The sequence below is a fragment of the Pleurodeles waltl genome, chromosome 2_2 (genome assembly GCF_031143425.1).
Source record: "Pleurodeles waltl isolate 20211129_DDA chromosome 2_2, aPleWal1.hap1.20221129, whole genome shotgun sequence".
Taxonomy (NCBI): Eukaryota; Metazoa; Chordata; class Amphibia; order Caudata; family Salamandridae; genus Pleurodeles; species Pleurodeles waltl.
The window spans coordinates 965,641,067-965,654,728 of NC_090439.1; positions in this window are offsets into that span (position 1 = coordinate 965,641,067).

The following is a 13,662-nucleotide window of genomic DNA, read 5'->3' on the forward strand; positions in this document are numbered from 1 at the left end:
TGGCGGCTGCCTGACCTATAAGGAGGGACAAGGGGAAATGAGGTAACTGCACTGGCGTTGTGTAGCGTTGCGGTAGGCAGATGAAGACCGCAGCGCAATTCAGCATTGGTTATCATTGGGCCCTATGGGTTCCAGGAGCCAATGAAGATGTACGCCGGCGGTGATGGTAACCACTGCCGCTGACGTAACTGCCATTTTCTATCTCTTCACTCACTTGATACCTGACCTTCAACAGGAGAGGACCTACACTGCAAGTGCTGCTGTGACCTGAGTCTGTAAGCGACAATGGCTACAGTGTCTGGGGAAAGGGCCCCTGCCTTCAGCGCGGAGGAGTTGGACAACCTGGTGGCTGGGGTCCTCCCCCAGTACACGCTACTCTACGGTCCTCCAGACAAACAGGTGAGTACACTGTGAGCATGATGGAAGGGTCATGAATGTATGGAGTGGGGTGGATGGAAGATATGGGGGTGGGCTGAGGCCAGCATGTGAGGATGATCAGTGTATGTGTTTCTGGGCCAGGGTGGGAAGTTGTGGCCAATGAGTAAGAAGATCCATACGGGGGAGTAAAATCCATTCTTACTTCACTTTTCCTCCAGGTCAGCGCCCACGAGAAGAAGGATATTTGGTGTGCCATCGCCAAGGAGGTGCGGGCCCTGGGGGTATACCATAGATGGAGCACCCACTGCCGCAAAAGATGGGAGGACCAGCTCTGCTGGACCAAGAAGACGGCGGAGGCCCAGCTGGGGATGGCCTCCCAACGTGGAAGGGGTGCCCGTCGCACCATGACCCCCCCCTGAAATACCGGATCCTGGCGGTGGCATATCCTGAGTTGGATGGGCACTTGAGGGCATCACACCAGCCACAAGGGGGTGAGTACAGTCACATTCAGCTGACTCTGCACGCTGTATGAGGTGTCTGGGTGGGGGAAGTGGGCTGTGGGCTCCCCTAGGCCAGGGTAAACTTGCTAGGGTAGGTCCTTTTATAGGCAGGCTCTGTGGCACTCCAACCCCAGAAGTGGTAGTGGCCATCTACACCTAGTCAGGCTCCTGTGGGTTCCAGGTGTGCATCAAATGGGCTTAGGCACTGTTTCTCATGGGCAGGTGATTTTCCCAAGTACAGTTAGTGCATGGCCTAGTGCATAGGGCTGCGCCCTGTGTTTTGTGTCTGCCAATGGTGGTGTTGTTGCTGGCATTGACCATGTGTCTCCTCTGTTTCCCCCCCTTTTTGTTTTGTCACCCTGTCCTTATGTGCATTAGCATCGTCTGGCGGTGGAGCATTGGCACCGGAGTAGGAGAGAGCTGCAACCCACATAGCCCAGGAGGGTGAATGTACGGAGTCTGAAGACACCAGTGGGACGGAGGGCGAGGGGAGCTCCATGACTGGGACAGGAGGAGACACCAGCGACTCCTCCTCTGATGGGAGATCCTTTGCGCTGGTGGGCACCTCAACAGGTACAGCCGCCACCCCCCCCACCAGCACCGCCCTCCCAGCAGCCCCTCAGCATGTTTCCAGTGCCCGCTCACCCAGGAGGGTGGGCATCTCCTTCACCCCAGGCACCTCAGGCCCTGCTCCAGTCAGCCCTGCTGCCCTCACTGAGGAGGCTATTGACCTCCTGAGATCCCTCACTGTTGGGCAGTCAACCATTTTGAATGCCATCCAGGGTGTCAAGAGGCATTTGCAGCAAACAAATGCATACCAGGAGGGCATTCATTCTGGCGTAGCAGCCCAACAGAGAGGATTCAGGCTCTGGCCTCCGCACTGATGGCAGCCACTGTCCCTGTGTCCAGCCTCCCCCCTCCAACTTCCACTACCCAGACCCAATTCCCTCTACCTCAGCCTATCCCAAGCACACCATCAGACCAGCATGCACACTAATCAACACACAAAAGTGGCTCAGGCAAACATAAGCACCACACATCCCACAGGCACTCACACAAGCACCATACCCATGAAGACACACCAACATCCACTGCTTCCACTGTGTCCCCCTCCTCCATGTCCTCCACCTCCCTCCCAGTCTCGTCTCCACTCACACCTGCATGCACTACATCCTCAGCCACTACCTCCATCACCAGCACGCCCATCACCACACACCGCTCACGTGCAATCACCACCCCCACTACCATGCACACGTCCCCTGTGTCCTCTCCCCGTGTGTCTGTGAGCCCTCCTTCCAAAGTACACAAACGCAGGCATACACCCACTCAACAGCCATACACCTCATAACAGCCTCCAGCCCATGCACCCTCACCCAAGCTCAGCAGACATTCACCTCCTACAACCACTACCTCTTCCTCCACTCCCAAACCCCCTTCATCTTCCCGTCCCAGTGTGTCAGAGACTTTACCTGGCTAACATTGACCTCTTCCCTACACCTTCCCCCCCTTCCCCTAGGGCCAGAATGTCCAGATCCCAGCCCAGCACCTCAGCCACAAAATCCTCAAGCACTGTGGTATCTGCAAGTCCAGCAACATCGCGGGCGGCACCCATCAGGGCTGCCAGTGTGCCACCTAGTGAGGCCAAGGATCACCCTATTCCGCTGCCTGCCAACGTGAAGAAGGGGCCCACATGCCGTAGGAAAAAGCCACACCAACCACCCAGCAAGGCCTCCTCCAAGACAAAAGAGGACAGTGCCATGGTCCCAGCAGCGACTTCCAAGGTGGGGAAGGGACACAAGGCCAAAGGGAAGTCAGCTCAGGGCACGGAGCCTCCGGGTGAGGGACTGGTGTCACCCATTCTGCAAGACAGAACAGCAACCTGTACGGCAGTGGCAACCGCCACCTGCACCGCCACCTTCATGTCTGCTGCCACTGCTACAGTCCCCAGCACCACCGGCAGCATCTCTGCCGCGGACACCGCCGCAGCCACCACCTCAGCCACCGCCACCTGCCCTGCGACATGCCCAGCCAGTACCACCACAGCTGACATCAGCATCATCCCCAGTAGGCAGTCGTCTGAGGCTGCAGGAGACGTCCTGGACCCTGCACACACTACATGACGCACCACAACCAGCACTGGCAGTACCAGCAGTTGGCAGGCTAAGTCGCCGCAGGGAGGAGTGTGTCTCTGCTGCCTTAGAGTATCATGCTACCTGTTCACAGAAAATCTCATGGCTCAGACACCCTGGTGAGAGAATGGGAACTGCCACACCCCACGTTCAGCACTCTGGGCACAAAGCCCCCTCCAGAACCAGTGGAGAACAGCATCCACTACCCCAGTCCTTGGCAGGATGAAGCACTCTGGGCACAAAGCCCCCTCCAGAACCAGTGGAGAACAGCATCCACTTGAGAGACTGTGGCTTTGCACTCCCCAGGATAAAGCAGTGGGCAACCCACCCACTTGAGGGACTTGAGAGACTGTGGCTTTGCACTCCCTAGGATAAAGCAGTGGGCAACCCACCCACTTGAGGGACTTGAGAGACTGTGATTTTGCACTCCCCAGGATAAAGCAGTGGGCAAACCACCCACTTTAGGGATATGAGAGACTGTGGCTTTGCACTCCCCAGGACCAAGCAGTGGGCATGGAGTCCCCTCGTGGATCAGTGGCATCGTCCCATCATCCGGCTGAGGTGCCCCCCCTCCCCTTCCCCCTGAGGTGCCTGTTTTTTTTCGACCCGATGCCTCTGCACTGTTCTCTACGTTTTGAGGCAGGTGTCATGTGTGGGCTTCGCCCATGCTTTTTGGGATCACTGGTCCACACGGACATGTAATGGAACAGTATCCGGACTTGTGTACTTACTGTGAATATTTGTATATACTGATCTTTTAATTTTATGTTGGGCTATCTGGATTTTCGGTGATTACACTTGTTACAATCATTTCATTTGGTCCTTGAATTTTTCCAGGGGGTTACGGGGTGTCAATGTAATGTTGCTGCATGTGTTTATGTGTGTGTTGTTGGGGGTGGGGGTGTTGCGTGTTGCATGTGTGTGTCACTCTCTTTTTCCTCCCCCCTCCCATGTGTACTAGGTGCAGTACTCACATGGTCGTCGCTGCCGTTTTTATGTTCCTGGTAGAAGAGGAGGTACACCAACATTGGTAACACCTATAACTCGGGCTCCATGGCGTCCTGGTTCCTCGTTGGGTGTTTTACCGTCGGCCTGTTGGCGGTATTACCGCCACTTTATCACCAACCGCCAGGGTTGTAATGAGGGCCTAAATCCTCACCCTTCGGTGGGGTAACCTTGTGGCCAGCAGTGGGATGCCTTGACAAGATGCCTCTGTTTTCCCTTTACCCAAGTTTCACTTACTGCTGTATGGCACCATAAATACATGAGTGTCTCTGGAGTGGTTTGAGGAGGACTGTAACTCCCACGTGCCTATACACACACACACACACACACCAACATATAACACACACACAGTGACATATAACACAAATAAAGGTCTAGACCATCTTGCAGCTCAAGGACAAAAGAGAGGATCTGAGGGTATGAGCTCCTATTATGTGCTACCAATATTAATGTTTCTTAGGTAGTTATTACGGTCTTCAAGTGATGCCTATTCCTCTAATCTTTTTGATTCTTATTTATATGCAGCATAGGTGGATATGTCCTCCTATGCTATATACAAATACATATACAACTAAAATATGCCTGTAAAGTTACTAGTAGCAATTTTTCAGTAGTATTTTCAGAAAACAGAAAAGTGCCAATGATAAAATAATTTATGAGTGGCCTTGAGGGCTTGTACATCAACGGAAATAAAAATAAAAAATTCCCTGTGTGGGGCACAGAAAAAACTTGTGACACTTAGGGCCTCAATATGAGTTTGGCGATTGGACCACCACACGTCATGTTGGAGGTCTGAAAAAGACCGCCATGTTCGTGGTCTTTCAGACCACCCTATTATGAGTTACACAGGTAGGACTGCCAACCAAAAAAGGCAGAACGGCAGCAGCACAGGGTCCCAGAAATAGGCGGTCTGATCTCCAGTTCCGACAGCATCGCGACCAAAGTCGCAGTGGTGAGCACCTATGGCAGTCAGACAATGGCGGACTGAACCAGGGCAGTTGTGATACCGCGAAGACCGGTGGCGTCCCATTTGCAGACCACAGTCGGATCGGCGGTCCACGTTTCGGCCGACCATTCCTGCTGCGGGTCGCTTTTCAGTTCGCGACCTGTTTTTTGGGCCGGAGCGCAACCTGAAACTTTACCTTTGGGCTCTGTTTCACGCTGCACCCACCTTTTACTCCCCTAGTTTTACCTACCTGTTTCTTACAGTTTTTCTTCTTTTCTTCTTTTTTCTCTTTTTCTTTTTTGTTAATTCTTGGCCATATTTTCTCTTTCCCAGCAGTCTGTGCTTCATTTCTTGCATGCCTTGCTCCCTACCTTTTATACTACGGCTGTAACGCCGCGCTCAGACGCGGCGTCTCTTTCTGTCCTCGCGGATGGAACGCGCTATCGATACTCGGAGCGCCGTTCCCCGCGTTTTTTTACTACACATTCTGGGAAGCATATATTTTGCTCCCGGTCGCGCTACACTTACCTGTAGCCCTTTTTTCTTCTTTTTGTTGTTGGTGGGTTTGTCTGGTCTTTTTACCTGTCTCTGTGCATGTTGTGTCCATCTTGTCTTCTTCGTGTTTTGTCCCAGCATGCTCTGTTTTTCTTTTATACTACTTTCTTTTTCCTATACTGGTCTATGGGCTCTTCCCAATTCAAGATGGTGTTCTTTCCTTTTCCTGTGATGTCACTTCCCTTTTCTCAGTATATAAGTCAGTCAGTCTTGTTCCACCTTGCGTTGCAAACACTTCCTTCTGGTTGTGCTGTTCGCTTCTGGTCTTTGTTCCTGCTTTTTGCCTTGGGAGATTTTTGCCTGTTCTTTGTTCCTGCTTTTTGCCTTGGGAGATTTTTACCTATTTTTTGTTTCCTGTTGTTTAGTCCTGTTTTTTCTTGTTTTTCTTCAGGAGTTCCTGTTTGAGGTTGTTTCCCCAGTGTTGTTTTTTTTTCCCTCTGGAACTCCTTCTGGAAGGTACGGACTACTTTGGCGTAGCCTGTCAAGCGGCACCGTGGCTACTAGAAGGGGTCGCCCTTATCTGGGAGTATCCAGAACCTGTAGAAGACTTGGCGTATTCGCCAAAACGGTATCCAGAGGTGAGAAGTCCAGCGCAGTACGTAACAGATTGCAATGCCAAAAGATTCCTCGTTGCGAGATCGCCATGGAAGATCCACAGGGAGAGGCATCAGAAAATGCTCAAGCCATGTTGCAGACTGTCCAACAAGCCCAAGAGTTACAACAGTTACGGGCAGAGAACACTGCGCTATGACAGGTCTTGTCTTCCCGATCAATGGACATACCTCCCGTATCTGCTACTACTCCTCGATATTCTGGAGATCCTCTAAAGATAAAGGAATTTTTGGACGCCCTGACTTTTTTTTTGCCTTTCGTCAACTCCAGTTTTCTTCGGATAAAGCTAAGGTGGGCTATCTGATCAGCGCCTTGTCTGGTCCGACGCTTGCTTGGGCGACTCCTCTGGTTTCTGCAGAAGACCCAGTCCTGGCTAACTATTCTGCTTTCCTGACTCTTTTCAAACAAATGTTTGAGAGACCTGGGGTAGAAGCAGCAGCTGAAGAAGCCTTATGTGACATTCAGCAGGGTAATCAGGATGTTCTGCTGTATATAACCCGCTTCAAACAGCTGGCAGCTGAAACTTCCTGGGTGGAACGCACCTTCATAATCCTTTTCCGCTGAGGCCTGCGTGAAGAAATTAAAGATGAGCTTGTACATTCTTCTCCAACTTGTTCTTTGAAGGAATTAATGGATCAATCTATGAATATCGAATATAGACTTCGGGGCGCAATTTGGAGAGACGTATAACGCAAGCTCCATAACAGTCTGGTACCTTTCGTGCTAGCAGTCGGCGAACAGAAGATATTCCATCCGAAGCCCCTCCAACTCCCCCTGAAGAACCCATGCAGATAGATCTGGTTCGTGGGCCATTGACGGAGTCAGAAAGAGAGGAACAACGACGAAAGGGACTTTGTCTGTACTGTGGTAAGGCTGGCCACCTGATCCGTAGCTGTCCGGTACGTCCCTCAAGACGTGTGGGAAACGCCAGCTCCCGTCCCCTGTAAGGAGGAAGGAGACGGGAGGAGCTGAAGTACCATCAATATGTTCCTCCAAAGAAAGCATGTCCACCCTGTTTATCCTCTCGGTCAAGTTACAAAGTTCACAAGATCAAGAAGAACACCTTCTGGCTCTCCTTGATTGTGGAGCCAGTAGACTCTATCTGGATGAGACCTGGGCTACGAGTAAAGGAATTCCCTGCATTCTAAAGGAGACTCCTGAGCAGGTTCACACAGTGGATGGCTCTCCGTTAACCTCAGGAACTGTGGTGGCCTCAACTCCTACTCTTTGTTTGACATTTGGGGGGCATCAAGAACATGTTGCCTTTGATCTGATAGCTTCACCAAATCACATCATGATTTTGGGAATACCCTGGTTAGCCCGACACAACCCCTATATCAATTGGGAAACAAGAACTATATCCCTAACGTCTTCATTTTGCCAACAGAATTGTTATTCCACTACTTCTTATTGGACTCCCAAAATGTCCTGTCAGTCAACTAAGGATAACACTAACTCTATCAATATGATCCAGGGAGTTCCAGATTGTTATCAGGAATATATCATGATTTTTCAGAAACCTAGTAATCCTATTTTGCCGCCTCCTCGCAGTTATGACTGTGCTATTCCTTTAATTCCTGATGAAGTCGTCCCCTTTGGTCGAATGTATTCTCTGACAGACCAAGAAAAGAAGGTGCTAAAGGAATATTTAGACGATAACTTGAACAACGGTTTGATTGCTCCTTCCACGTCCCCGGCTGGGGCTCCTCTTTTCTTCGTCCCAAAGAAGACCAAGGATCTGCGTCCTTGTGTTGACTTTCGTGAACTCAACAGAATAACGATTAAGGATCAATATCCACTGCCTTTAATCAGAGATATATTGGATGCCGTTCAAGGAGCCAAGATGTTTACCAAATTAGACTTACGGGGTGCCTATCATCTCCTTCGGATCAAGGAAGGAGATGAATGGAAGACAGCTTTCCGTACCCCTTTTGGGCACTATGAGTACCGTGTTATGCCTTTTGGACTGACCAACGCCCCTTCTGTTTTTCAACGATTTATGTATTCAGTGTTCTCTGATGTACTCAACCAATATGTAGTCATTTATTTGGATGATATCTTGATATATTCCTGTGATCCTGAGCAACATATAAATCATGTCCTGCAAGTCCTGGAAAGACTCAAGAAAAAACAATTGTTTTGTAAACCTGAGAAGTGTGAGTTCCATAAATCTGAAGTAAAGTATTTGGGGTTCTGTATTAATCAACACGGAATATCCATGGATCCTGACAAAGTCAGTGCCATATTAGATTGGCCTTCTCCAATGTCCATTAAGGAAACGCAATGTTTCCTTGGTTTATCAAACTTTTATCGTCAGTTTATTCAGAACTTTGCCCACCTACAAAGTTTCATAACACAAACAATTAAGAAAGAGAACCTGAAGAAGGGTTTCGTTTGGACCAAGGATTCTGAACGCGCGTTTCAAGAATTGAAGACAGCCTTTACCCAAGCACCCGTGTTGCGTCATCCTGCCAATACCAAGACATTTATAGTTGTGACTGATGCCTCAGACAGAGCTATTGGGGCAGTTCTGCTACAAAAACAAGACAATAATGGACTGGAACATCCTATCTTTTATCTGTCTCATATCCTATCAGAGGCTGAACGCAATTATTCTGTACTGGAACGAGAACTACTCGCGCTCAAAGTAGCTTGTAAAGAATGGAGGCATTTCTTGATGGGTTCCAGAGAGCCTTTTGAAGCCAGGACTGATCATAGTAATCTGCAATGTCTTCGGAGCTTTCAGTGTCGCAATAGTCATCAGGCTCGATGGGCTTTCTTCTTTAGCCAGTACGATTTCATGATCACGTACATACCTGGTTCCCAGAATGCAGTGGCAGATGCCTTTTCCCGCAGATATCCTGACATTGCCCAGAACTCCTCTCCACCTCTTATTGAGTCTAGCAGAATCATCGGAGCTACTCAATCTTTTCAAGAACGCATTCAATCTGAGTACCAGTTTCTGTCTGCTTCAGAATGGTATAGAGTGACTCCTTTTTTGCAGAAGAAGGATAACTACTTCTATCATCAACATGCTCTTTTTCTACCTACCAAGAAAGTGCAGACAGAAGCTCTACAAATGTGCCATGATTCTCCTATAGCCGGTCATCGAGGTATCAGGAAGACCCAGGAGCTGCGTCAGCAATCTTTTTGGTGGCCTTCGCTTAAGACAGACACTGAAACCTATGTGTCAGCATGCCCAGTCTGTGCTCAGACTAAGACACCTCGAACTAAGGTGGCAGGATTATTAAGACCTTTACCGGTTCCTTCCAGTCCTTGGTGTACTCTATTCATGGATTTCATATGCTCTCTACCTACCTCCTCTGGTAACCAAGTAATCATGGTGACCGTAGATTCATTCACCAAGATGGCCCATTTCTCAGCCTTGAAGAAACTACAGACGACCCCAGAAATGAGTCGCATTGTTCTGCGGGATATTTTTCGCCTCCATGGTCTTCCCTAAGAGGTCATTTCAGACAGGGGACCTCAATATGTATCACGTTTGTGGAGAGCCTTTTGTGCCTTATTTAACATTGAGATTTCTTTATCCTCTGGTTTCCATCCACAAACTAATGGGCAAACTGAAACAGTGAAACAAGAACTTCAGCAGTATCTGAGATGTTACTGCAATGCCACACAAAGCAATTGGACGGAGTATCTTGCTCTGGCCGAGTTCTCCTATAACAACACAATACATAGTGCGACCAAGACCACACCCTTTTATTGTACCTATGGATTTCATCGGAGGACTTTCACTACTGTTTCCCGAACATCCTCTTCTGTGCCTGCTGTCACTTCTTTTTCACGACAAATCCGTCAAATCCAGGGCCTACTTCACACAACTTTCCTAGCTTCGAAACAAGCAATGAAACGAAAGGCGGATCGTTATCGACAAGCCACACCTTTGTATCAAGTGGGCCACAAGGTGTGGCTTTCTTCCAGATTCCTACCTTCCCGGTTTTCCACCAATAAGTTCAAGCCACGTTTTTATGGACCTTTACGGATTTTGCAAGTCCTGAATCCTGTAGTTGTGCATCTCCGCTTACCTCATACCTGGAGGGTTCATCCTGTTTTCCATGTGTCCCAGTTAAAACTCTTTGTTCCTGATCCACACCATCGCCAGTTCCAGCGTCCGCCTCCTCTTTCTATTAACGGACAGCCTGAACATGAACTCCAAGAAATCTGTGACTCCAGAATTTTTCGAAGCAAACTACAGTTTTGGTCCATTGGAAAGGATACCCTCTGAGTGACTGTTCTTGGGAGGATGCTTCCTCCGTCCATGCTCCCCGTTTGGTCCGCCTGTTTTTTGACAGTCATTCTGACAAACCTGGTGCCTCGGGGGAGGGGACCTACTGTAACGCCGCGCTCAGACACGGCGTCTCTCTCTTTCCTCGTGGATGGAACGCGCTATCGATACTCGGAGCACCGTTCCCCGCATTTTCTGGCTACACATTCTGGGAAGCATATATTTAGCTCCCGGTCACGCTACACTTACCTGTAGCCCTTTTTTCTTCTTTTTGTTGTTGGTGGGTTTGTCTGGTCTTTTTACCTGTCTCTGTCCATGTTGTGTCCATCTTGTCTTCTTCGTGTTTTGTCCCAGCATGCTCTGTTTTTCTTTTATACTACTTTCTTTTTCCTATACTGATCTATAGGCTCTTCCCAATTCAAGATGGTGTTCTTCCCTTTTCCTGTGATGTCACTTCCCTTTTTTCAGTATATAAGTCAGTCAGTCTTGTTCCACCTTGCGTTGCAAACACTTCCTTCTTGTTGTGCTGTTCGCTACTGTTCTTTGTTCCTGCTTTTCGCCTTGGGAGATTTTTGCCTGTTCTTTGTTCCTGCTTTTTGCCTTGGGAGATTTTTGCCTGTTCTTTGTTCCTGCTTTTTGCCTTGGGAGATTTTTGCCTATTTTTTGTTTCCTGTTGTTTAGTCCTGTTTTTTCTTGTTTTTCTTCAGGAGTTCCTGTTTGAGGTTTTTTCCCCAGTGTTGGTTTTTTTTCCCTCTGGGACTCCGTCTACTTTGGCGTAGCCTGTCAAGCGGCACCGTGGCTACTAGAAGGGGTCGCCCTTATCTGGGAGTATCCAGAACCTGTAGAAGACTTGGTGTATTCGCCAACCCGGTATCCAGAGGTGAGAAGTCCAGCGCAGTACATAACAACGGCTATTTTTCCATTAACTTTAATGTGGCTTTTCCCAACCCAAGATGATGTCTTCATTACTTCCTGCATGTCACTTCCTGCATGTCACTTCCTGTTTGTCAGTACATAAGCACAGTTGGTCTTCTGTTCCTTGCGTTGCAAACATTTCTGTTCCGGTTGTGCTCCTCGCTCCTGTATCCTGTGATTTTGTACTTCACCTGCTTTTTCCTGTCTGCAGTTTTTGTTCCAGACTTTTTTGCCTCATTTTTACTTTTCTTTATATCTTTTTCAGGAGTTCCTTGATCTGAGGTTTTTCCCAAGTTGTTTTTTTTTTCCTCTAGGACTCCTTCTGGAGCTTACGGCCTGCTTGGTGCACTATTACCAGAAGCACCGTGGCTACTGGAAGGGGTCGCCCCAACCTTGGTCAATCCAGAACAAGCAAGAAACCTAGGGGTGCCCAGAGACTGGCAGATTACAGCAGTAAGAAGTGTTCAGGTCGTGACAGTCGTTCGTGGTCACGAAAGTATTATACAACGGCACATTGGATGGATTTGAAAAAAAACCACAGCTGACACACATTGCCACACTGGACACACCTGCAAAGGGCACTATAAAACACACCCCTTCACACACCACAATCATCTGCATCTTCACTGCTAGACACAGAAGCCAGAGTGTATAAAAACTCAAGCTCTTTAGAATGTGGTGGTGACCACAGTGTTCTGTTGTCCAAAGACCCTTTTGGTAATCTCTCAAATGAACTGTACACACCTACGGGATCCACATTTTTACAGTGTGTGTACTACAGGGAAGGACAGGACTGCAACTCACAGCAGGCCTTGTGTCTGTAAGTCCAACAACCAGCTTAGTGTGCACTTGTCCGAATACCCTTGATTGGTAACTCTCAAAGAAATTTTACTCACCTGTGAGGATGCTATTTGCATAGTGTGTGAGAAGTAGAGTGGGTGACCTGATTGCAACTCTCAGCGGGCATTAAGTTTATAACTCCAACTACCAGTCCAGTGTGCACCTGCCCAAATACCCTGGATGGATAACTCCAAATTGAAGTGTACTTACCTGAGGGAACAACATTTGTATGTCGTGTATAGAAGAGAGAGTGACTATACTGCAAAGCCCAGGAGGCACTGTATCTATAACCCCAAGCACCAGCACAGTGTACCCTTGTTCAAATACCCCTGTCTGTAAACTTACAAATGAAGTGTACTCATCTTGGGGGATGACATTGGTCAGGTGTGTCAATCACCTAGATTTCCCTGACTGCAACTCACAGGAGGCACTGTTACTCTCACTACAAGCACCTAAACAGTATACATTCGATCAAAGAGCAGTTTCCCAACTCTCAATGTCAATTTACTCAGATGTGTGGATATAATTTGTATAGTGTGTGTAGTAGCGGGAGTGACAGGACTGCTAAGGCCAGAAGCCTATGTAGCTCACACTCCAGACACAAGTTCAGGGTCCATATGTATAAATAGCCATGTCTGTGAAATCCCAATTGATGTGTACTCACCTGGGAGGATACCATTTGTGAAATGCTTAGAGGTACAGGGAGTGACCGGAAAGCTAAGCCCAATAGGCCCTGTCCCACATACTCCAAAACCAAATTCAGTGTTCACTTGCCCAAACCCATCTAGTAGAGAAGTGCCAAATGAACTCTACACACCTTGGACGATGTAAACTGTCAAGTGTATGCAGTAGAGAATGTGACATGACTCTGACTCCCAGGAGGCACTGTTTCTCCAAATATTTAAAAAAAAAAAACACCAGTGGTCACTTGATCAAATACCGTTGCCTGATATGTCACATTTGAGGTTCACTTTCCTGGGCATGAGCAGCATGCAGATCATGCACAACTCTGAGATGTGTCTGGCTACCTAGCTCCATCTTGACGTACTAACCCAAGATGAAACAATTGGGGCAGGCAGGACAGCTTACCCAGTGTGTTAAACAATGATCCCAAAGGCCACAAGAGGCATAACCAGCTTGGTATTGGCAGCACACACATTACCACTGCACTAACCACATGATGACTTCTGTCACATATACACAAACTCCTCGGTCTGCCTGTATCACATTCAACTAGACCTCAAAATGGCCAAAAACCTAACTTGTCTAGCCACTGTTTGGCCTGCACGGGTGGCAAGTTGACAGTCTTTGGCCATCCCCCCAAGGAACAATATTTTGCACATATCAGCAGCTGTGACAGGCAAGGAGCGCTGGCATGCTCCACAAATGTCATATCAAAACAACCATTACCATGTGTGCCTGTCACAATAGATTTACCTGCTAAACAACTATGTAAAAGGTCTCTGTGGAATTTCATTGTAAAGGATTGGAGGTAGATGTCACAATACAACCAGTAATATCGCATCTTTCACATCA